At 34.9% G+C, this 24,482-nt stretch overlaps 2 protein-coding genes across 5 annotated transcripts in view; one reads left to right on the forward strand and one right to left on the reverse strand.

The window, feature by feature from the left end:
- LOC101894940 (uncharacterized) overlaps positions 1-24,482 on the reverse strand; it is a 193,321-nt gene that overhangs the window by 66,352 nt on the left and 102,487 nt on the right. The gene's annotated exons all lie outside the window — the stretch shown is intronic.
- LOC101887237 (uncharacterized) overlaps positions 17,374-24,482 on the forward strand; it is a 98,881-nt gene continuing 91,772 nt past the window's right edge. For all 3 annotated transcript variants that reach the window (XM_011295291.3, XM_059126586.1, XM_005186050.4), the window contains exon 1: positions 17,374-17,692. The gene's annotated coding sequence lies outside the window, so the exon portion shown is untranslated. The remainder of the gene's footprint in view (positions 17,693-24,482) is intronic.

The raw sequence follows: 24,482 nt of genomic DNA on the forward strand, positions 1-24,482 counted from the left end.
CTAAAGATTTGTTTCGCTTGGCCAAATTTGGTGAATTGCCGAATTTCGTTTCCTCCGATGAGAAAACATTCGTTGTCCAGCAGTTTATAAACAAACAAAATGATCGTGTTTACTTGGCAAAGAGGTTTGGTCACGAGGTTCCTCGCTTTATATATATATATATATATATATATATATATATATATATATATATATATATATATATTCATAATCAGCATAAAATTCTAAGTCGATTTAACGATGTCTGTCTGTCTGTCTGTTCAAATCAAGATACAGCCCACATTATTTGACGCCAAAATTTAGCAGAGCAATTTGTATTGTGTCTAGGATGGTTGGTATTGAAAATGAGATATATCGGTCCACGTTCTGGTATAGTCCCCATATAATGGAACCTCCCAAAATTCGGTATTTTGATGATTTATGCCACATTTTTTCACGGATTTGTCTGAAAATTGGTATTTGTAGGTCATAACGGGTCCCTGTACGTGTGGCAAAAAATTACATATATAGGTCCACGTTTTGGGATAGTCCCCATATAAAGGTACCTCCCGATATTCGGTATTTTGATGGTTTTTGCCACATTTTTTTCACTGATTTGTCTCAAAATTGGTATTGGATGGGTCATAATGGGTCCTAGTTCGTGTGGCGAAACATTGTATGTATAGGTCCACGTTTTGGTATAGTCCCCATATAACGGTACCTCCCAATATTCGGTATTTTGATGATTTTTGACACATTTTTTCACGAATTTCTCTAAAAATTGGTAGTTGTAGATCATAATGGGTCCCAGTTGGTGTGGCGAGTCATTGTAATTATAGGTCCACGTTTTGGTATAGCCCCCATATAACGGTACCTCCCGATATTCGGTAATTTGATGATTTTTGCCATATTTTTTCACGTATTTGTCTGAAAATTGGTATTTATAGGTCATAATGGGTTCTAGTTCCGTTGGCGAAACGTTGCATGTGTAGGTCCACGATTTGGTATAGCCCCCATATAACGATACCTCCCGATATTCGTCATAAAAATATTTGGTATCTCCTCCTCATCGTGGTACCATGGTAGCTCATTTCTCAAATAAGATTCTGATTATACATGTATAATATATATACCAGAATACCATAATCCGAATATCATAAGCCATAATATCATAATTTATTTGAAATCAAGCACTCTTTTAGTTATTGTCATTGTTATAAAAAAAAGAAAAATTGTCGAAGACCATTGTCGACAATATCTACAACGCTCCAGCATAAAACAAGTAAAAAAGCAGCTAAGTTCGGCCGGGCCAAACTTGAAACTTGAACAATTTTAAAAAATTAAGAAAAATACCATTATACCTTTATACCGAATAAAGGGAGGTACCGTTATATGGTGGCTATACGAAGAAGTGGACCTGCAAACAAAATTCTTAGGCATAGGCTGTAGTTCCCATTACAAACTTCGAATAAGAAATTAAAAGCAAATCGGGTGAATAATGTAGCTACAATCATAAAAATACCGAATATCGGGAGGTACAGTTATATATTTATATATACACTCATGATGAAGACGTGGACCTGCATACGAAATTTTTAGACATAGGCTGTAGAACCCATTATAAACCTCGAACACGAAACAATTTCAGTGAATTAAATTGCTAAAACCATAAAAATACTGAATGTCGGGAGGTATCGTTATATGGGAGCTATACGAAAAGGGATGAGGGAGGCCCATTTACGAACTTAACCTGACTACAAAATACACATGTATGCAAAATTCTAGCCTTCTATATCAATTCGTTCAAAAGATAGCGTGATTATAACAGACAGACGCACATCGCTAAATTGTCTTAGAATTTTACGCTGAATTTACCCATACTTTGTAGGGTCTATCATGAATATAATGGTGGAGGACATAAAAATGAATGGAGAATAAACTTCTTGTGAAACTCTTACTCTTCGATCACTCCCATGGAGAATTGAACATATCTAAGGCTTTAAATGAACAGCTCCCAATCATGTTGGAACGCCGTAGGAGTTTTTATATGTATGTGACATTTACGTTCGTAACACTTCGAAATATTGGTTTGTGTGGGAACTTATATTTATTACACTCATTTCCAGAAGTTGTGGTGCAGGGTATCACATAATCGTCTCCGCCCTTTTCTAGCTTGTTTGTATCATGCCATTGCATTATTTCCATTGGCTTCTGATGCGTCTAAATACCAAATAAATTTAAACAAGGCACGCAATATGGAAATACCTTTTACTTATTTTATTAAATTTATTGAGACAAGGTCTATATTTTGCAATATTTCTACGGTGTAAAACAAACGGTTGTCAGCTAACGAAAAAAAAAATAGAAAAAAATATTCTCCGCCTCTTTGAAGTTGTACCTACGTACATACATAGGTTTATTTGTTTTTTTTTTATTTCCTGTTCCATGAAGATTTCATTTCAACTCCAAAAGCCTTTGACTCCTTGTCTGTATGGGTATTTTTCCATTTCCATTTGCAGTTCATTTTCAATTATAATGCCTGTGACAAAACCGTTTGCTGCTACTTTTCATTCAGCATTTCTGGTCTTGACAACCGCTAATACCTATCGCGTATCGACCCAGAAGCAAATAACAAAAATTGCATTTTTCTGTTTCTATTTCAAAGGTAAAAACAAATGTGAAAGGACCCATTGGTGGCGACAATTAGTGGTGGGTTACTTACTGCCGCCCCTACCCCATCCCCCATCGTGGCGACACAGAGTGTCCTTGATGCTTGTTTGTGTGTGTGTGTTTGTTTGTGAATAAATGTAATCTATTGCCATAATTCATCAAAGACATTGGAAATAAATCGAAATATATATGAATACCAAATATCTTAAACATGAGCCCTGAGGTGTTGAATCTCAAATCGCACTTTATGGTTACAAGACAGTGCAGTTGTAAATGGGAATATGCTGGTGTAATTGAGTCGAAAAAAAACACCGTGTTTGTTAAATTTATCTACAGCGACAACAGTTGCGATTTAAACCTATTTTGAATCAGTGGTAGGTTAGCACTTTTCGCTACTCCCACGTCCCCCTATTCTAAATAAAACATTTCTCCGATTTTGGCTTATTTTAAACCAATTTCAATTGTGGCAATTTTTCTCTGGCAAAATAAATATACTGAAGCTAAAAATGGGGAGAATATCTGAAAGCAATATCTATACATATCTATGTCAGTTGTTTTATTTAATTATTTATTGCATCATTTAATCATTTGTTCACAGTGGACCACTTATTATTTTTTCATAATTTACAGATGCTTACGCACCAAAATAAAAATAAGTAAGAAGGTATCAGCCAATGTCAGTTTATAAAAATGTGTGACAAATGTGAAACACATATTTCAGAGCTGTATCATTGTTGTGGAGTGCATATTACGCTTGTGAGGGACATTAAACCCCAAATTGGATAAAACATATATGAGAGCTTTAGCTATATTTGAACCGATTTACACCAAATTTGAAATACTGGTTTCTAGGAGGTATTCAGTCCATTTGGGCTGATATTAGCCATTTGGTGAGCAATTAACCTGATATTGGATAAATATTGGATAAATATGGTAGCTATATCCTAATCCATGAACCCATCTCGAAAAAATGTGGCAAACGTATTTGTAAGCAGTATCTAATGCCCGGTACCACATATCATTCTTGTGGAGTGCATATTGCGCATGTGAGGGACTTAAAATCCCAAATTTTATGAACTGGCATCTAGACTCAATTCGGTCGGATGTGCCAAAATGCAGGTCATTAGTACTGATATTGGCCATTGGTGATATGGGCGCAATCGGTTGAAGATTTGTATGGGAGCTATATCTAAATTTGAACCGATTCTCACCAATTCCAATAGGGTTCGTCCCTGGGGCAATGCCTATAAAAATCACAAGACAAAATTACTTTGTTTCTCTTACCAAGTACTTAATAATGGGGGCACCGTGTTTCAAGATCCACTTCGGGAAAAGAACCCAGGTCAATTTAAACTCTACTAGTAATGTTCACTATACAGCTTCTGCATTACCACTAATCTAAAAAATGAATGCTACTTACTCACCCTCTATATTACGAATAAGCTAAAAATTTCAGTTAAAATAACTTTTATCATACCAAATAATGTGTAGGCGGCAGAATGTTGGACCACAAAATCTAAACTCGCATGGGGTACGATCCAAACGGAAAGATTGCAGCCAGCAGCGGTCAAAGTAAAAAAAGGATTGTGGGAAGATCAAACATTAATATTTATCAATTCTCAGTGGTCAAAGAATTTTGTGCCGCTTGTCCTTGAAAATAATAGATTAGAAGGTTGATATGAAGGTCAATACCACTGCCAAAAATTAATTAGGAAACCTATTATTTGGTAATGGAAACTCATGCTAAGTCTGTTACCGACGAAACATTTGCATGGAAGTTGTTTCGAATTTGTTGTTTTAGACTTGTCATTCACTTTTTCCGAAATAGTTTTAGCAACTTATTTGCATTCCTGGTATGAGAGATATCCATAAAACATCTGCATTGGCAATTGTCAACAAGTATCTTACAACAAATAATACAATTCAATTTGCCGTCAGCCCATTTGCAGAGCTGTCTTTGCTTTTGCTTTTAGATTAATTTAATTAATTCACCGACATGTATACTTCAACGGGCGAGGCGAGTCGTGTGTGGAATGGAGTCATTAAATACGATTGTCGAAAAGAAAATTTGTCAAAAATGGAATGGGTGATGGACGGATGGATGGATACTGCACAACTCAGAGAGTCGGCCAGCTAGCCAGCCTATTGAGTTAGGTCGCTTACCCACCCAACATTTAATGCACATCCAACCACCAATGACTGATGATGCATGCATCGAAATTGTCCAAACAAGTTAATTTCTGACAAAAGAAGCTGTCGGGCCAGATGCATAAATGTACGCAGTGTGCAATTAGGATTGTTTAATTTGTGGCATTACAAAACGTGTCCATGGTTAAATGCTACTCACAAGAATTTGGTTGCATTTTATGTTTATGGATTGGACGGGCCTCACATTAAGTTGGAAGTATCAAACAAATTAACAGAACAAACACTTCGGATAGCCTCTCTGGATGATTTCGACTGACAGCAAGTTCGCGCTCATTTTAATGAATGAATGGAAATGTTAACTGTCTAACAAATATTTGAAATCAACTTTTCATTGATAGGAACATTAATGTCCGAAAGCCAAAAATAATATGCCGGCTGGAAGGGCCATTTCCCTTTATCGCGATGTCCGCGTTTACACCACAGACCAGTCAACGAGGCTGTACACATATCCGCCGGCCATAGGTATACAACATCTACAAAGTAATTATCTACCTTATACTATATTTCAGGGTGTATGCATCAGCTACAACAACTAATACTTTACAAGAACAACACTGTTGTTATATTCGCCATTTATTCTGATGCCACGGTCGATTAATGCGAGCGGAGGGCGACCATCGGCTGTTATGGCGGCCCACACCATCACCATGGCCGGCGCTTGAGTTCTGGTGGCAACCGAAGGTGCACATTTTCTGTTGCGGTGTAAGTTATTGCACTTTTTGGCTTTACCCCGAGCTCATTTTTCATTATTTGTCGAATGGAATATTGCGATAGGTTTAGCTCACGAGTCATTTTTCGACCACTGCAAAACGGGTTCCGATCAAGTCGCTTTTTAATTTTTCGAATCATTTCTGCCGACGTTGCTGTTTTCTTTCGCCCACTTCCTTGACGTCGGGCTACGCTATTAGTATCACGGTAACGAGCGATGGTACGAGACACAAAAGATTTATTCACATTTAAATGCTAGAGTGCTCTAACGATAGCCACTTGTAATTTTGCAGCAAAATACAAATAAATCTTGCATTCCATCGTAAATAACTTTTTTCGGGAAAATTCTCATAAAAATGCTTTTGTACGCTTGTAAACAATAAAATAAGCTGTCACTGGAATACATTTAAAGGACGAGTGGCTTAGAAATGACAACAGTCTGAAGTTTGTTGCCGTTTTTTCATCTCACCCTGTAGTGTTAAATAAACTGGGATTCGCTGCTACCTGTAACAATTATACCATGATATATATGAGGGTTAGTAGATTGATTTTTTACAGTTAGGACTGCCAAAAAATGTTCAGAAAACACATTTTTTGGAAATTATTTATGTTTTGCTGTAATATGGCCATAATCATAGAACTCGTATCACAACTCATTTTGTTAAATCTTTTAAATGCCATAACATAACACGTCTCTTCTATTTTCTGTACATTCGTCAGGTATTACGAATCAAAAATCAAATGATATTGCTTGCTGATGATTGATTTTAGTGATTAGAAATAGGTATTTGGTCGATTAGTGACTTTTGATTTGCACCGCAGTTCAGCAAATCTAATGCAATTTCCAGTTAATCTATGTAATTGCTTTACAGTGCAATCAAAAGCAAAACAATAATCAACATATTTTTGATGTTCGACAGCGAAGGCAACAGCTGTTTTGCTAACAACAACAAAAAAAAAAACCAAACGCAGTCCATCGACCACAAACATTTCCATCATTAACAGCTATTCCTTTCGATTTTATTGCGAATGTGTTGTTGTGTTGCTTTTCAAACATAGACTTGATGGCAAGGCTTTTTTATGCCGCGTTTAATGTAATTGAAATAATTAATGGATAAGTTAAATATTTTGGAAACATTAAAACGACTAGGGAAGAAGTTATGCGAGACGGAATTGTTATGAAATCTTTGATGTCACTGTGAGAACGTATTTTTATCTCCTTCATGGGATTTCATTTAAAAACTTCTAATGCCTTGAGAATTATTTTTAGAAATAATTTATTGATTCAAAATTTCGTAGTTGTAAAAATGAATATTTTAATATTTTTTTTATATACCACGATAAAGAATAAAAACAACAACACAAGATTATAAAAACATTGGAAAAAATGTCCGCATGTACCCATAATATCAACAAGATATGTTTAGTTTCTAGCAGATAGCAAATTTAAAAAAAAATGTGGTTTGACCGAGGAGAGTTGGTGAGTGGAAGTGTGGATGTTTTACCGTTTCATATTCCACCTCATCTTGGCCGAGTCTGGAGTAATCAGTATCGTTGCCACTCCACCGTGCCCCTTATGCAACAGTGACCTTACACCACCCTTACACCGGGCCTCAGAGACTGGTTTCACCATATGCTAAGGATAGATGGATAAGTTGTGGGCTATATTACGTTAACATAAGCGACAAATTTAATCAGGGAACGCCACAGGGAGGGACTTTTTTATATTGTGGGTTACTGCCATAAACAGTCTATTAAAGACTTTGACCAACGAAGGATTTCAATCAGCCTGTTTGCAGACGACATTATTATACTTCTGAGGAGAAAGAACCCTAACTTGATATGCAGAAGGACCGAGTCGGATCTGAAATTTGCATACAACTGGACTAGATCAATAGGTCTTAACGTAAACCCGGAGAACTCAGATATGTCTATTCACTAGAAAAAAAAAACTTGGACACTTCCCAAAAAGACAATCAACATTTCTAATAAGGTAATATATGTGGGAGTGATCCTGAATAGGAAACTTAAGTGGAAAGACAACATCAAAGGAAGAGCAAATAAAGCTCATAGGTGCTTGGTAATGTGTAAAACCGCTATAGGCTACACTGGCTATTCAAAAGAGTAATCAGATCTGTTCTAACATACGCATCAGTAGCCTGGTGGACAGCTATGGATACAAAATGTAATACGAAAATATTACACAATGTGCTGCTTAAGTATCTGCAGTGTAATGAGGACAACGCCAACTAGGGCTTTAGAGATAATTTTATTTTATGTTCACTCAATATATATTCAGCTACGGTTTAAAGTCCCCGTCAGGACCATAAGTCTCCGACGACGGACGAGTGGATACATAAAGGCCACGTGACATGCCATGAAAAAATTTACAGGTGACAACGGGACAATCAATGGAAAAACTTGTATTGGACCTGATACCTGAAACAATTGCTGCTGCCTCCTGTGAAACAATAATTCCCACCAGAGACTTTTGGATCGACGGATTCCTATCACAAAGACCGACTGGAAACATTTGTTATACAGAAGACGGGTATTAGGTCATGCGGGAATAAGAAGTAACGATATAGCGAACTCTCTCGCCTAAAAAAGACAGGAAGTCAGTAACAGTTAATTTGGACAATCCATTACCGCTAAATGCGTCACGTCTAGAGTTAAAGACTTGGGCAAGGAACGCCCATGTATTCCTATGGGACAATGAAGTCGTGCAGGGCATGCGAGAAATATGATGAAAGTTAAAGCATTTTCTGTGTCAATGCCCAGCGTTTTCAAATATCAGATCCCAATTCTTGGGGAACGACTCCATACCAGATCTTAATCAGATCATGCTAATTTGAATAAAACTGCTAAAGGCAACTGAATTTCTAATAGACTGCAACAAAGTCAAACGCCATAACTTTTAAATTGTTTTAAATTTTATTGAATGAAATCAAAAAATATCGGAAATAGCACCAAATTTTAGAATAAGTTTAGATTTGTTCGAATTGGTCATGATCTTTGGCACGAATTATGGCCTTAAAACGACCAATGAAACCGTCACACGCTGCCCGAATATTGCTCTGCGGTATTTTGGCCCATTCCCGGCGAAGGGCTTGCTTGAGGTGATCGACACTTTGATATTTTTTAGTCCAACAGATCCGGAGATTTTCGTGGCCATTGTGCGCTTGAAATGAAGCGAGGAACCTACTTTTATATCCATTCTTGGGTGGTGCGTGCTGAGTCCTGTTGGAATGTCCAAGGTCTGCGGCCAAAATGTTTGCGTGCCCAAGGCTTTAATACACCCTCCAGAGTTTTATGCAAAAAACCTCTAAAAATCCAAATTATTGAGCTTGTATTGTTATATATTTCTGATATTTTTTTTCATACTTCATAGGACTCCCCCTCCGTCTTACAAACGAAATTACAAGATTAATATTCACCTTTACTTCGCAGAGCAACGTAGAAAAATGCTCTTAAAATTAAACTCACATTTAATCGATCACGGACCAAGTCAAAGCCATAAACAGTTAACTCAATTTTGGCAGTAGTGAAAATAATCGATTAAGCCTCCACTCAATATCCGTTGAAATCTTCATTAGCAAATGGAAAAACCACATGAAGTCATCAATTAAAGCCTTGTTTACAAGAAAAACAAATATTTCTTTAAGCTGTGTACGATGTTGTGGCTGATAGCCAGATTCATTTGGAATAAGTTCGTTCACACATTTCATACTGTTGAGGTTTGAGTGGTATAGGCGTTATAATTAATAAATAAATTAATTAATATTTATGACACATGTTTCCTTCCACCCCTTACCGTATCGGGTTAGGTTAAGGTCAACTAGTTTAGTAGCCGCTCTACTCAGAGATCTTAAGATGTGTTCATCCCGTTGAAAAAAGTGTGGCCCTGAGAATTGAGAATTTTATGGCAGACTTATAACTCACCAAGGGTATTTACCAACACACTATTTTTCAAAATTCGAATTATATGACCAAAAGTCAATTTTCTGACTTGAATAATTTTTTTTAAATTGTTCCAGATTTTTATTTTAAACATAAGATTTGCTTGTTTCCAGAATGAAAATAAAAGACATTAAAACTTAAATATGGGTAAAACAAAAATGATAATTTTTCTAATTTTTAATAATTATTTTGATTCTAATTATTATAATTTTCATGAGAAGCGAGATATTGATACTTTCTTAAAAGACCCTTTAATGTGTAATTTTCAAATTATTTCTTGTCGTAAATAATTTTGGTTGAGAAAATTGTCTAAATTTTGGGTGTAAAACCCATTAAACGTTTCCACCGATTAGAAGTGTTTTAAGAATTGCAGCGGTATTTATATTATATATATTAAAGTCTTGGTCTTCTATGAATACCTTCTGGTCTTCTATGAAAGAAGACCACCCGGTTTTCTTTGAAGGAATACCTTCTGGTCTTCTATGCAGCAGAACCTTCTGGTCTTCTAGAAATACTTATCTTTTATAAGAAGATATTTGGTGTTCTATAAGAAGAATACCTCTTGGTCTTCTATGAAAGAAGACTACTTGGTTTTCTACGAATAAAAAACTTTTGGTCTTCTATGAATTGTTGGTCTTCTTTAAGAAGATATTTGGTGTTTTATAAGAAGGAGACCTCCTGGTTTTCTATGAAAAAAGACCTGATGGTCTTTTATAAGAGAAGACCTCTTGGTCTTCTATGGTTTTGAAAAAGTATTTGATTTGCAACCACAGTTATTTGAGAAGATATTGTATTTAGCCCTCATTAGAACGTGGTGAAAATTCAATACTTCTTTTGCCATTACCCAAAACCAATTTATTATTATAATTTTTGAATAAAATATAAAAAACAAGTAAGCAAAGGCTACAGTCGAGCGGGGCCGACCGTTGAATACCCTACAACACTATAATAAACGATACATTTTATATAGGCGAGATACTCGAAAGAATTCCACAAGATATTGTGACAAATTATAAAAGAAAACCATCAGGTTTCGTTCTCTAATTTTCGAATAATAGCAACTTAAACTAATTTGCTCATTTCCAATTTATTGGTAGATGTTGCACTTAAATGGTCTTCCTAGATCTGGAACCAATATTTCCCAAAGACCTATAATTTCTTAGAAGTGGCAAAAGATTAACATTTATTATTGGTTTTTGACTGAAACGCATCTATATGAGATACAGACATTTGACTATATTCGTTAACGAAATTGTCAGAAGTGCGTCTTTCCTGTATTTGCGAATTCTCGAAAAAGTCTCTGGAATGGACATTTTCGTATTTTGTCTACAAAAGTTGGCAAACTATTTCACACATTGAATATTTTTGGATGGCCATCCAAAACTGCTTGGCTTTCGCAATGTCCCCCTTTCAAATGTGCGTGATGATCGGGCGATAATTACGACCTGCCGACAATTTTGCAGTTTTTTGGTCCATTTCAACCCCTAAATATATGGCGATCATCTCCAAAAAGAGTAGGCTTCTATTCTGGCCCTCATCTTATCCCCATGCAAAATTTCGTAAGGATCGGGCCATAAATGCGATCTGTATATGATATTCTGATGTCATAACTACTTAGTTTTGTTAGCTGTAGAAATATTACCAAATGTTTAATTCAAAATGAAAATATGCCAAAAATATGACAAAATTGAAAAAATATGAGAAAATTTTAAAAAATCAATATTTTCATCTTTAGAGAGATATTTTTATGAGATTTTTTTAGACGTTTTTTCTTTCCTGCCAAGAGGCCATTCTGAATTAATGAGAACTGTCGAAATCAGTTCAGCCGTTCTCGACATATAAGGGATCTTTCAAGCATATCTTCTTTGATAGACATATATATCGAACATATTTTGCTCTATATCCGATTTGTTGGATGTTAACATCAATGTAAAGGTCAGAAGTAACCTTGTCATGGCTTTGTGATTTCGCCGGGATTTAAAATATTCGCGGTTTAATCAAAAATGTTGATTTTTTTCAACACAAAATATATGGTCTATTTTACCCGCTAAATATTATCCGATGACCACCCAAATTGGTAGGCTTTTTCCCCGTCCTAAACTCTAGCTACATGCGAAATTCCGCGTCGATTGGTCTATAATTGCGACATTTTTTCAGTATTTGGTCCATTTCAACCCCTAAACATTTGGCGATCATCTCAAAAAGAAATAGGGTTCTATTCTGGCCCAACCCCGACCTCCATTCCAAATTTCGTGAAGATCGGGCCATAATTGCGACCTGTAGAGTGATTACAAATTAACATGGACAGACGGACAGACGGACGGACATACATAGCTAGATCGACTCAGCTCAGCGAGCTAGGATGATCCATATATACTTTCCTATGTGGGAAACCAATATTTCGTGGTGTTACATAATTTTTGGCCCAATCAAACTTATAATACCCCCAACACATAGTGTTGTAGGGTATAAAAACAGCCAAATGTTCATTAGAAAAACGCGCTAATATAGCCATATATTTTTCATTAAATTTTGCGTGACCAAATTGCAAAGTGGATTTCTTATGATTTCGATAGCCGCACGGATTCTCTCTTCGTTATCTGGAATCGACACTGGAATGTTGACATAACCTTATCTTTAAAGTGTTGTTAAATCACAAGATTTAGGTGGTCAATTGTGATCGTCTCTTCGTGAGATAACACGCTCCGGGAACTTCTCCCGTAAAGAGCAGTGGTTATAATCAATACCATCTAACTTTCCGTCCTATAAAAAATGTTGAATCGAACTCATTTTTAAAAGAGCAAGGTCTAATGACCTCGTCATAATCCCCACCAAGCAGTCACACGTTGAGAATGAATAGGCTTCTCAGCAATAATTCTTCGGCTTTTTGAGCCTCAATGCGGTAACTTGGCTAGTTGACGTGACTACGACGGCTCAATAAGGTGCTTCGTGACGAAAATGCTTTTGTTTCGTGAACTGCGACTGCAAGATTTGTATAATTTTGGTACTAAATTTAATAGTTTCCATGAGATGTTGATCAATATATTGGTCATATATTGATCAGATACTAAAATTCTGGGTACATCAAATTTCTACCTCTTGTTCAAAATCCCTGAATCGCACATGTTGTTTTAGGACGAGGAATATTTTATTCAAAGATTTTAACCATCCAACGAGAAACGAAAGAAGTCTGTTTGGCCTTTTTAAATGTTTCTCTTTTAGCCAACCCGTTTCTCTTTTAACCAACCCCTATACCTAATAAGACACCATAGTAAATATAACTTTAATTTTGATTAAATGTCAGGAAAATATGTGTACCAATTTTGCAAAAAAAAGAGAAAATATCTTCTATTTTTTCAGGGTTTTCTTTGTTGAACTTTTTTGAATTGATTCATAAAAGTAACATAAAACCTCGTTGATACAGAAAAAACCAAAATTGGTAATAGTCTACATAAAATGTAACTATAATTATATGTTTTAGACGTTTTCAATCTCAAAATCTTCTTTAGTACTATTTTTTGGGGAAAATGTCAAATGAAGAAATGTAATGTAAAATTATATATAACTAGCTGGCCCGGTCCGCGTTGCCGGCCCGTACTTTTAGTCTTTAAAGCATAATAAATCACAGATCTGACTTATGTGGGCGGCACAATTTTGATTATAAGTAATGACGACATTATAATTACTCCAATTTTGATTATAAGTAATGACTCCATGACTAAATATAAATTAATATTCATGGCAAAAATTATAATTACCGTCGGTTTTAAATATTTTGAATAGCCTGATCTTATTTTTCAGCTATAGGCTTTAATTTGAGTGTTAAATACCTATATGATAAAGAACATCTATAATAGCCCCATGTGAGAATTCAGCTCAATTTTTGATATTGTAAAAAGCATTCAAATGAGCTATAATTTGAAATTTGTATTTCCAACGTTTAAAATACCGTACTGCGTGGTATTCAGTTTTGTCCACCTCATACTTGAAGCCAGAATGTTGTCAGAATAGCCAAAAAAATTACTCTTTTGCTCCGATTACCGTAAGATGGGCATTAATTGTTTGTCATTTAAATTGTGCGATGGAGATCCAATAAAGTTACTTTATAATATCGTATTTTTTTTAATATTTCTGCCACAATTTCCGACTGAATGAGTCCCAGATTGACATTTCGGAGTTTATTTCATATAGACGTACATCCCAAATCTACGTTCCCAACCAATATTCTCTTGGAGGTTACAAATTCAGTAGAGTACCAAATTTTCTTTTCTGACCACACATTGGTTGGGAGAGTGGACTTGGCGGTATACTAATGTGGGGACTATACTTAAATAAAATCCTATGAGGATAATTATCTGTAAGATGTTTTTCTACCCCAGGGTTTATTACCCCAGGTAGCCTCAAGACTAAGATGCGCACTTTTCCGAAAAATAAAAATTTATAAGAAGAGGTTTTCTTCCCCCTTAGAAACAAAGATGTCAAATAAGGGCCAAAAAATGAAAAAAAAAAAATGGCCAAGACCCCGAAAATACCTCAAATCATATGATGGTGATACCAAAACGTGATAATTTTTTGCAAAGATGGTTTCTTCTTAAATTATCAACATAAGCTAAAATTAGTACGAAAAATATGGTTAAAATGTAGAATATACTTGAAACCGGTTGTTCCGTTATCAGGGGTTATGATCCATATCATGACCTGCCAAAACGATTAAAGGTATTTTGAATGTTTAGGTAGAATTTCTATTTTGCGTTCTTTATAGTCGGTATTTGACTGATTGCAGTCCCAATGTATTTTGCATTTTGTGTTCTCATTTGACAATTTATTGTCATATGAAAGAAGCAGGTCCACCTTTTGAAATTAACCCCATAACGCTTCTTCGGTCATTTTTGTTTGTTTAAATGTGTTCGCATTTTCCAGCTGAAGCACGATGTAGGTTCTGGAGTAGAAAGCATTTAACATCGTATTGCGCCCTCATTTCATTTTTAATATTATTCATTCAGAATTCAAACCAATAAAAAAATTACATCTCAATATATAAAAAAGAAAAAGAATCTTCAACTGGTTCGCTGATTTTTTTGCGGCAAATTTTTAAAGGTGATTACGAAGTTTGTCGGTAGAATGTACTATTATTTTGAAATTCGATTCCATTGAAAAATTGTCGATTTTTCCCGATTTTAGAATTTTCATATAAAGCGACAACGGATAAAACTGTTATTTATAGATTTTATGTATTTATTTGGTAATACGAATAAATACATAATATCCATAAATAACAGTTTTATCCGTTGTGGCTTTATATTACCCAAAAAACCTACACATCATATTAGAATTAAAAAAAAAAAAAAAAAAACACTACAAATGTACAGTCGAAAATAGTAAGTGAAAATGGAAAAAAATATGCAATATAAAACATTACTATTGTACATTTTAAAAGTCAAAATGAAAATGTTCAAATTTCATATTTTTACGCGTTTTTTTTTTTGGATTTTATTCTTTTCTGCCAAGAGGCAATTCCGAATTTGTCTAAATCGCTAAAATCAGACCAGCGGTCTTTATGTTATAAGAGTAGTAACTAACACAACTTTCTTTTACATATAGAAAGATAGATTAAAGATATAGAAAGATAGATAGATAAAAGTAGGCGCGTTTCTCAGCCCCTAAATAAGTACTTAGGGTTGGATGGAAAGCCAACAGCATCTCGTGTAATAATTCTCAAACCGATATCTTCACTATTTTGGCAAATATAAAGATTTTAGATAAATCGTAATAGTGGGCGTAAAAGGAGGCGTGGTCAATATTTTTTTCTTTAAAAACCTAACTCGGGGTATGACGAACATTTGTACAAAAAATCATGCAAATCGGTCCAGCCGTTTTCAACTGATTCCGTTACCAACAAACAACAATTGATTTTTATATATATAGATAGATAAGTGGTATATACAAAAATTTAGTTTTATTCTTGGCAAATTTAGCACATTAGCAAATTGTCTTAAAATTACATTTAGTCTGTGGACTAACACCACAAAGAGGGTTTTGGCTTCTCAGCTCAAACGCTATGTGTTAAAAACGTCGTTAGCGAAATTTGGAAGTATTAAAAGCCTTATATCAAAATTTATAATTCCAGTCCTGCTTCTACACTTTATACCAAATTTAGTACCATCTTGTACGTTTTTCCAAATTCACCTCCTTATCTGAGTGATCCTAATACCAAAATGCACAATTCCAGCTATTTTCCTACACTTTATACGATATTTAGTACCATTAGGTACTTTTTGTACCCTAACTGTACGCATTTCCAGAAGAACAACCGCACCCATTTTAAATGACACCTATTCTAAATTTCAACATTCCACCTTCCCACCATCCTATTGCCCAAAAACATTTGGGCCAAATTAAGCACCATTTGCTTCGATTGGTATACCTCCATGTTTAACATTAATTCCGATATAGAATTTCCGTTAAATAATAACTTTGGTAGCTTTAATTAATTTCTGCATATTTAAAGTTTGATTTTCCTAAAAACTCTTCGGTATATTCATTCTTCACTCTTGTCTACTATTCTAGTGGGTATTTCAAAAAAAAAAAAAAAAAAATGAATGATATATGAAAATATGAATTAAAAAACGGCAAGTTCGGCCGGGCTGAACTGAATGTAGCCGTTATATTAGGGTCTATACGACGACGTGGACCTGCATAGGCAACTTTTGTCATAAACCATTACAATATTTAAATGCTAAACTTGAATAAAAAAGTCGGTGAATAATAGCTAAAATCATCACAATACCGAATGTCGGGAGGTACCTTTATAAGGGGGCTATACGAATACGTCGACCTGCACCGACAATTTTCTGTATTAGGCTGTAGTATCCATTTCGAACTACAAATACCAAATTTGAAACAATTCCGGTGAATAATGTCGCTAAAATCATCAAAATACCGAATATCGGGAGGTACCGTTATATGGGGGCTATACCAAAACGTGGACCTACATGGCCCATTTTTAATACCAAAAGTTCTGCAGACATAAACACATTTGAGTAAAATTCTATCAACCTACTTCATTTCGTTCGAAAGCTAGAGTGATTTCCACAGACGGACCGACGGACGGACATCGCTAAATCGAATAGAATTTTATGCTATTCAAATATATATATACTTTTTAGAGTCTAAAATGTATATTTCGAGGTGTTGCAAACGGAATGACAAACTTAATATACCTTTCATAGTATGGTGGAGGGTATAAAAATAAGATTTACATGCCAAGAAAACTCAAAGATATAAGGCGGTCTAATGGAAAACTAAGTGCAACATAAACTTGACTCGGTCGCGTTGTGGGAGTGACATATCTGTAGCTAGAGAGTGAAGATCATTAATTCACCATCCCTACTATGCGTATTGACTTCGTTTGACCCCTTGTTAGGGATATAAAGAATCACATAAACGTAAAAAAGCAGACAATGAAGCAAACACATTTCATCGGATCTCTATTATGTAGCAAAATCATCGAAAATATGGACAATCGGACATGAATTTTCAGTTGTTAAAAATATATTTTGAAAACTTTTGTTTTCATTTAAATCAACCACATGTTTTCAACATTTTTTAATGAAAAAACAATTCCCTCTTAGCATATATTTCTATTTTGTAAATGTCTCGTTATCTCTAGTCAAAATAAGCATTGTCTCTTATTTCACTCTCATTTTCTTTTAACTCTTTTCATTGCTGCTCTTAAGTTGCAAGTTTGGTATCACCTTCACTTTTTCTAAGCCACCGTACAAGCCGTGTTGAATATGGCCCAGTCGTATTTACCACTTTTGTTTACAAAACAGTCCGTTTTCGATCGTGGTATGGTTTGGGTCGTTGCCAATGGCAAGCAGAACACAATCGGATGAAAGAAAAAAAAATGCGAACAAATAAAAAGTGAAAATCTTGTGTTTTGTTTGGATTGTGTGTGTTTGTGCATTTGTGTTCGTAACAAAGTTGCGAATTGTGACAAAGAAAATAAAATATAAATAAAGCTATTATTCCGCTTTTAATGACATGAGACACTGTCATCCAAAATATTTGATTTTTTTTCTTCATAAAAAAATTAGATGGCTTTTTAATTTGATTTGAAATGCCGGAAATGTAAAAAAAACGGATGGATGTGTTATCAACTGTTTAAGTATGTGGCATGTTAATGCAATAAATACAAATAGAAAAAATCGTACATACATACATACAAGCATAATAACAATGACAGGAGGTAGAATACAGCTACTCCTTAAATACACATTTTATCTTTCGCTGCACCTATTCGCAAAATATATACACAGTTTGTATAGGTGTGTTGATTGTTTTACAAAGAAAAAAAATTAAAGTCTTTCAAATCAGTTGATGGGGATTTTTTTTTCTAATTTTTCTATTTTGCTGATATCTTAAATTCAATATTCTATAGATATTGTGAGTTCTTCACCAAATTAAAGAAATTGAATAACAAATTCTGATACTGAAACCAATCGACCAAAACAGTGGTACTCTTCCTCGTTATACAACTAATGATATTATTGGACTTTTTTGCGGGAGGTGACAAAAAATATTGGATTCTCCTTCCCCTATATTGGGACGGGTAAATTTAAAGAAAATCGGATGTTGATTTTCCGCGTTAAGAGGGTTAGTATTATTCCAAATGTTGACATATTGTAGTTGAATATTGTCCATTCTCGTGCGATACTTTTGGACTTTATCAGGTACTTCCGTTAGATAATATGCAAAATATGTAATAGTTTTCCGTCAATTTTTCTTCTGAGGGAAATGCTAGAGAAAAGTGAACCGATATTTTCCATTTTTACGCTTGTTGTAACATAAGTTGTGCTAAGATGGGTTGGATTGTGAGATGTGCTAGGATTAATAAAAATCAGACCAAGATTGGAAATCAAAAGTTTTTAGAGTTCAAAATTTTAAACTTTTGAAGAAGCAGTTGGCCGATATATATTTTAAAAGAGTTATTCGTGTTATTATTTATATTTGACTGGAAAACCACAAGTGGCTATCGTTGGAGCACTTAACATTTAGGTGTGAATTAATCTTTTGATACTGATAGCGTAACCCGACGTCAAGGAGATGGACGAAAGAAAACAGCAACATCAGCAGAAATGGTTCGAAAAGTAAAGAAGCGACTTAATCGAAATCCGCGTCGCAGTGGCCGAAAAACGGCTGGTGAACTGAACATATCGCCATATTCCATTCGGCAAACATTGAAAAATGAGCTCGGGGTAAAGCCATTGAAATTCCAAAAAGTGCAAGAACTTACACCGCAACAGAAAGAAAATGGACTCAAAAGAGCTAAAAAGTTGCTTCGCTTGGCCGAAAGTGGTGAACTGCCGAATTTGGTTTTCTCCGATGAGAAAACATTCGTTGTCCAGAAGTTTGATCGTGTTTACTTGCCAAAGAGGTCAGCTGAAAATGTGCATCTTCGGTTGGCCAGCAGAACTCAAGCGCCGGTCATGATGATGGTGTGGGACGAAATAACAGCCGATGGTGACTCTCCGCTCGTATTAATCGACCGTGGCATCAGAATAAATGACGAATATTATCACGAAAATATTCTGGAGGGTGTATTAAAGCCTTGGGCACGCAAACATTTTGGCCGCAGACCTTGGACCTTCCAACAGGACTCAGCACCATCGCACTCAGCACGCCTCACCCAAGAATGGTCAAAATTAGGCTCCTCGCTTCATTTCCAGGGCACAATGTCCACCAAAATCTCCGGATACCAATCCGTTGGACTATTGTGACTGGAGTATTTTGGAAAGCAAGGTTGGCAGCACTAAAAAAATATCAAAGTGTTGATCACCTCAAGCAAGCGTTTCTCCGGGAAACGGGCAGCGTGTGACGGTTTCAGTGGCCGTTTGAAGGCCATAATTCGTGCCAAAGGTGACCAATTCGAATAAATCTAAACTTAATCTAAAATTTGATGCTATTTCCGACATTTTTTGCTTTCAATTAAAAAAAATGTAAACTTAAAAGAGTGTAAAAATAATGGCTTTTGTCTTTGTTGAAGTTTTTTATCTCATCTTGTATATCCTCAGTAAGCAGCACATAGCTGAGGATTTGAACATATGAAACATATTAGGAATTGGAGTCCAGATTTATGTTTTTTTTTTGCTCTACTTCGCACCTTAGACTCCGTCTAAAACTTGATTGACAAGCCGTTTATCTTATTTCGATTTGTCTTCGACTATTAAAATGCTGATACTTAACATGTACGTCCAATCAATCGATGCTTATTTAATTTTATTATCCCAAAAAATAATGCGGAACTAACAAAGCATCATAAAAAAGACTTGAAAAAATATATTTCACAAAAATAGACAATGTTGTATTATTTCAATGCTATGAATTATTAGAATTTTTATCGAAATAACAGGTTTCAAAGAGAAGTGACTAAACGAATATGTAAATCAAAACACACTATTCTAAAATTTATTTAGAGCATGCCTGGTAGCTGGTGAATCATGCTAGAGCAGATTGACTTAGTTTTAAAATAAAGTCAAACTGCCCCAATATGATTCACCAACAATTTGATTTCAATTGCATTAGGCCAATTAAATAATTACATTTACCCTAATTGTAACTCTTTTAATTTCATGTCTACATGTTCAACGTATATTATTTCATGTTAAGTTTTTTCAAACATATACTAATGAAATGACCAGATTTGCGGAGCCGGATAATTTTGTTGTTAGTAATACTTCTAACTCTGTAATTTCCCAATTTCACTTAAGTTAAATTAAAATTACACATCCGATTCACATCTATCTCTAAGTAGTGCTTCTTCGTTTTCAGTCCAAACGGATTGGTTGTAGACATTTTTGCTTTTTCACTCAGAAATGTTATTCAAGGTCCACATTTGACGTAGCTCCTAATTTTAAGTATCTCCTGCGAGATACCTTTGTAAACTTGGTAAACAAAATTTCGACAGATGATATTGGATCGCCTGCGAAAACATCTCAATATTGACCAACGTTTTTACATAAGTGCGAAATTTTTAAAAATTCTAATCCCATACGAAGTCTATCGTAATAGATATATTTGTATGAGATGAGAAAGAGAAATTTTCGGTTCATACCAGGTTGTACCACCCCGCATAGGAGACATCATCAAATGTGATATTAGTATTCGATTTTACCCAAATATTTCCACCTATACTAAATAAGGTGCGACAATTGAATATATAGGTTAATTCCTATTGTTACTTCCCTAACATACGGTCAAAATTGTAAAAAAATCTGAAATGCATGTGAGACGAAGGGACTAACCTTGTTGTTTTATCTTGGAAAATTATAATATATATTTTTTGCAAATTTAAAGAAAATATAACAATTTATATTGCTTCTTCCACAAACAAAACTCGAACACAAATATCGCCCAAAGAGAGGGCCTAAATATAACACGTCGGATTATTTATAATCATGTTTCAAAATGGACTATGTCAGCGAATACTTATAGTATAGAAATGTATAGTCGAGGAATGTATCCGGATGGATTTAAACACAAACATGGACCGTATCTGTTCTTCTCCCATTAAAAAAATTAATATTTAGAATTAAAAAAACCTTTTTTGACCTTTCGCTAGACGGATATGGCATATCGACTGATACTTTCTAGTTTTTCTGTTTCTTGTTTTAAAATAACAGGTCTGCAACAGAAAAACTGTACAAATGTCCTATATAAATATAAAAAAAGATAAAGTAATATAGACAATCCACGTTCTGTATAGGCAGTAAAAGGAAAATAATGAGCTACTTCTAAAATTCCTTCGAAACCATCACGTTTTTCTACGTTATGGACTAAAGAGCTAAGTCCCAATAACCAATCCATATCGATGGCGAAAGATTCAAAATTCAGAGTGTATTTAGAATGAATAGGATTTTTATTTCCAAGTTTTTCAATGACTCGCCTTGGAAAAGTAATTTTTTATTTCATTTCTTTTATTAAGTTTAACAAAAATGATTTATTGAAACTTTACATTTCCAAACTAATCCGCAAAAGTGTTGATTTCGATGCCAGATACAATTCATTTTAGCGTTAAATAGCCAACCATTAGCCCATAAAACAATAAAGCGTTCTATTCAGGCCACAAGAAACAAACAAACAAAACAGGTTTAGTTTGAAACAGAGCAAAATTGAAGTCATTTAATGGACTCAGTCTAATACTATAAAAAATGTTTGAAAACCGAAAACATGGATGCAGTGTTAAATGCGGGATGTAACCACCATTCACTTTCTAAAACCAGAAATGTATTCATTAAAATAAGATTGAGATAAAAAATTACAGTTTTATACTTCAAATAAAATAATAAAAAATAAAATAAAATTGAAAAAAGTGAGTAATTCAATTTCAATACCAATATCATTATTGAAAAGGGATGATCTATAATTACGCGTGGGGAAACTTTGTACATTGAGCATGTATCTGTCAACATTAATTGCGATTGCTTATTGACTCTTAAGTTTTTTGAAATGAAGGATTACGTTAAAATACATCTTAAGATCCCTCAATTCATTTCATGCGGGGCAGTGATGTTTAATATTATAATTTTTTTTTACCCTCCACCATACTATGGAGGGTATATTAACTTGTATTGTGTATTTTGTTAGTGGTTCGTAAATGGGCCACGTGGGTCAACGTTTTCGTATAGCCCCCATATATCTGTCCCTTCCGATATTCGGTATTTTCGGAATTGAACACAAACAGAAATTGTTTAAGATTCGATCCATAGATTCATGGGTTCAACCTCTGGTGGAAAAAATTATCCGTATAGGTTTACAGTTTCCTGTAGACCGAAATAACGATACTTTCAGATATTCGGCATTTTGGCGATTTATATCACATAATCGATTTATATTCGGTATATAACTTTGTAACAGTAGCGGAGCATTTTCTATATAAGTCTACATTTTCTTATAGCGACCATTTAACAGTATTTTCGCATATTCGGAATTTAGACGAATTTGTTTAAGAATCCGTTGTTAGAATTTGTGAAAGGTTCCACTTGATCCCAAATTGTCTATATAGGTCCAGGTTTTCTTATAGCCCCATATACCCCATATACAATCCGATATTCGGTGCGATTTAAATCACATTTTCCCCATATTCCCGATATTCGGTATTCTGATGATTTGCACAACATTTTTATGGGAATCGTTTAAAACTCGGTATGTGTACTTTGTAATGGGTTATGTCTTATGTGGCAGAAGACTGCTGCTATAGGCTCTCATAAGACGGTACATCCGAATATTTGATTTTTGGTGACTTTTTCGCAGATTATCAGACTTTTTACCAACCGATATCATTTCCAATTTTTTTTAATTTTTAAAGCACATTGTAGACGATCGAAGTAACACCTTTATGCTTGTTTACTTTGCGGATACCAAGTCTCGAGCTCACTCATTACTTGGTAATGAGACGAGTCCTAAAAGCTCATGTTCAAAATCTGCAAAAGTGAATTTGATTATACACCCTATGTGTCTTTGTACAAAATCCATATCAGGAAATTTGGAGTCGATCCATCGATATCAGTCCCCTGTCGATCTACGTCGCACAGTGTTTCAGATTGATATTTTTAGGATGTTGAGCTTTCCTCCATTTAACTGTTGATGAATTCCAGGTTAAAGCCCAAATTTTATTTCTTTAATTGTGTGACTATTTTTGATTATTTTCCTAGTTTCTATTAAAAGATGGTTGTTTCGTAATAACATTTTTTAAAAATCTATAAAAACTTAATTTCATGTTAGTCGACTCTAGAGATTTTCACCATTTCCTACCAAAATGGCAACATTTTGAAGCTAACTGGACTTTTGCTTGTTTGTTTGTTCGATATTAAATCTCCTTATCAATAAGTTGGGAACATATTTGTCGGTTTTGTCGTCAGATGTATACTCTGACTTCCGTTAACATTATTCAAAGTGATGACCATTTATAGAGGAGATACCGAAGGATTAGTCAGATATATCACATATTTACATTGTATATACATATGGTTGGTAGATATATAAAGAAGAGAATTATAATTAATCAAAATGTTGTGAAAAAGGTACCACAAGTTATGCCCATAAGTCGCATGTTCACACTAGACTTAATCGGTGAAATACAGGTTGAGATGAGAAACCTGCTGGAAAATCACAAGTGGCTATCGTTAAGGCCCTCCAGCATTTAAATTTGGATAAATCATTTGTGTCTCGTACCATCGCTCGTTACCCGCGCCGCAGTGGCCAAAAATGCCTCGTGGGCAGAACATATCGCAATATTCCATTCGGCAAATTTTAAAAAATGAGCTCGGTTTAAAGCCATTAAAATTCTAAAAAGTGCAAGAACTTACACCGCAACAGATAAAAATAGACTCAAAAGAGCTAAAGAGTTGCTTCGCTCGGCCGAAATTCGTGAACTACCGAATTGGGTTTTTTCCGATGAGATAACATTCGTTGTCCAGCAATAAAATGAGCACTTTCGGTTGGCCACCAGAACTCAAGCGCCGGCCATGGTGATGGTGTGGGCCGCCATAACAGCCGATGGTCACTCTCCGCTCGTATTAATCTACCGTGGCATCAGAATAAATACAGAATATTATAGCGAAAATATTCTGGAGGATGTGTTTAAGTCTTGGGCACGCAAACATTTTGGCCGCAGACCTTGGACATTCCAACAGGACTCAGCACCATCGCACTCAGCATGCGCCACCCAAGAATGGTTACAAAATGAGGTTCCTCGCTTCCTCCAACGTACAATGCCCACCAAAATCTCCGGATACCGTTGGACAATTGTGTCTGGAGTATTTTGGAAACCAAGGTTGGCACTAAAAATATCAAAGTGTCGATCACCTTTTACTTTCATTATAATTTGTGTCGGTCCAATCCTTCTGGAACCTCTCCCATAAAAGTTAAAAAAAAAATTAATATTGCAATTATTTATA

The sequence above is a fragment of the Musca domestica genome, unplaced genomic scaffold (assembly GCF_030504385.1).
Source record: "Musca domestica strain aabys unplaced genomic scaffold, Musca_domestica.polishedcontigs.V.1.1 4, whole genome shotgun sequence".
NCBI lineage: Eukaryota > Metazoa > Arthropoda > Insecta > Diptera > Muscidae > Musca > Musca domestica.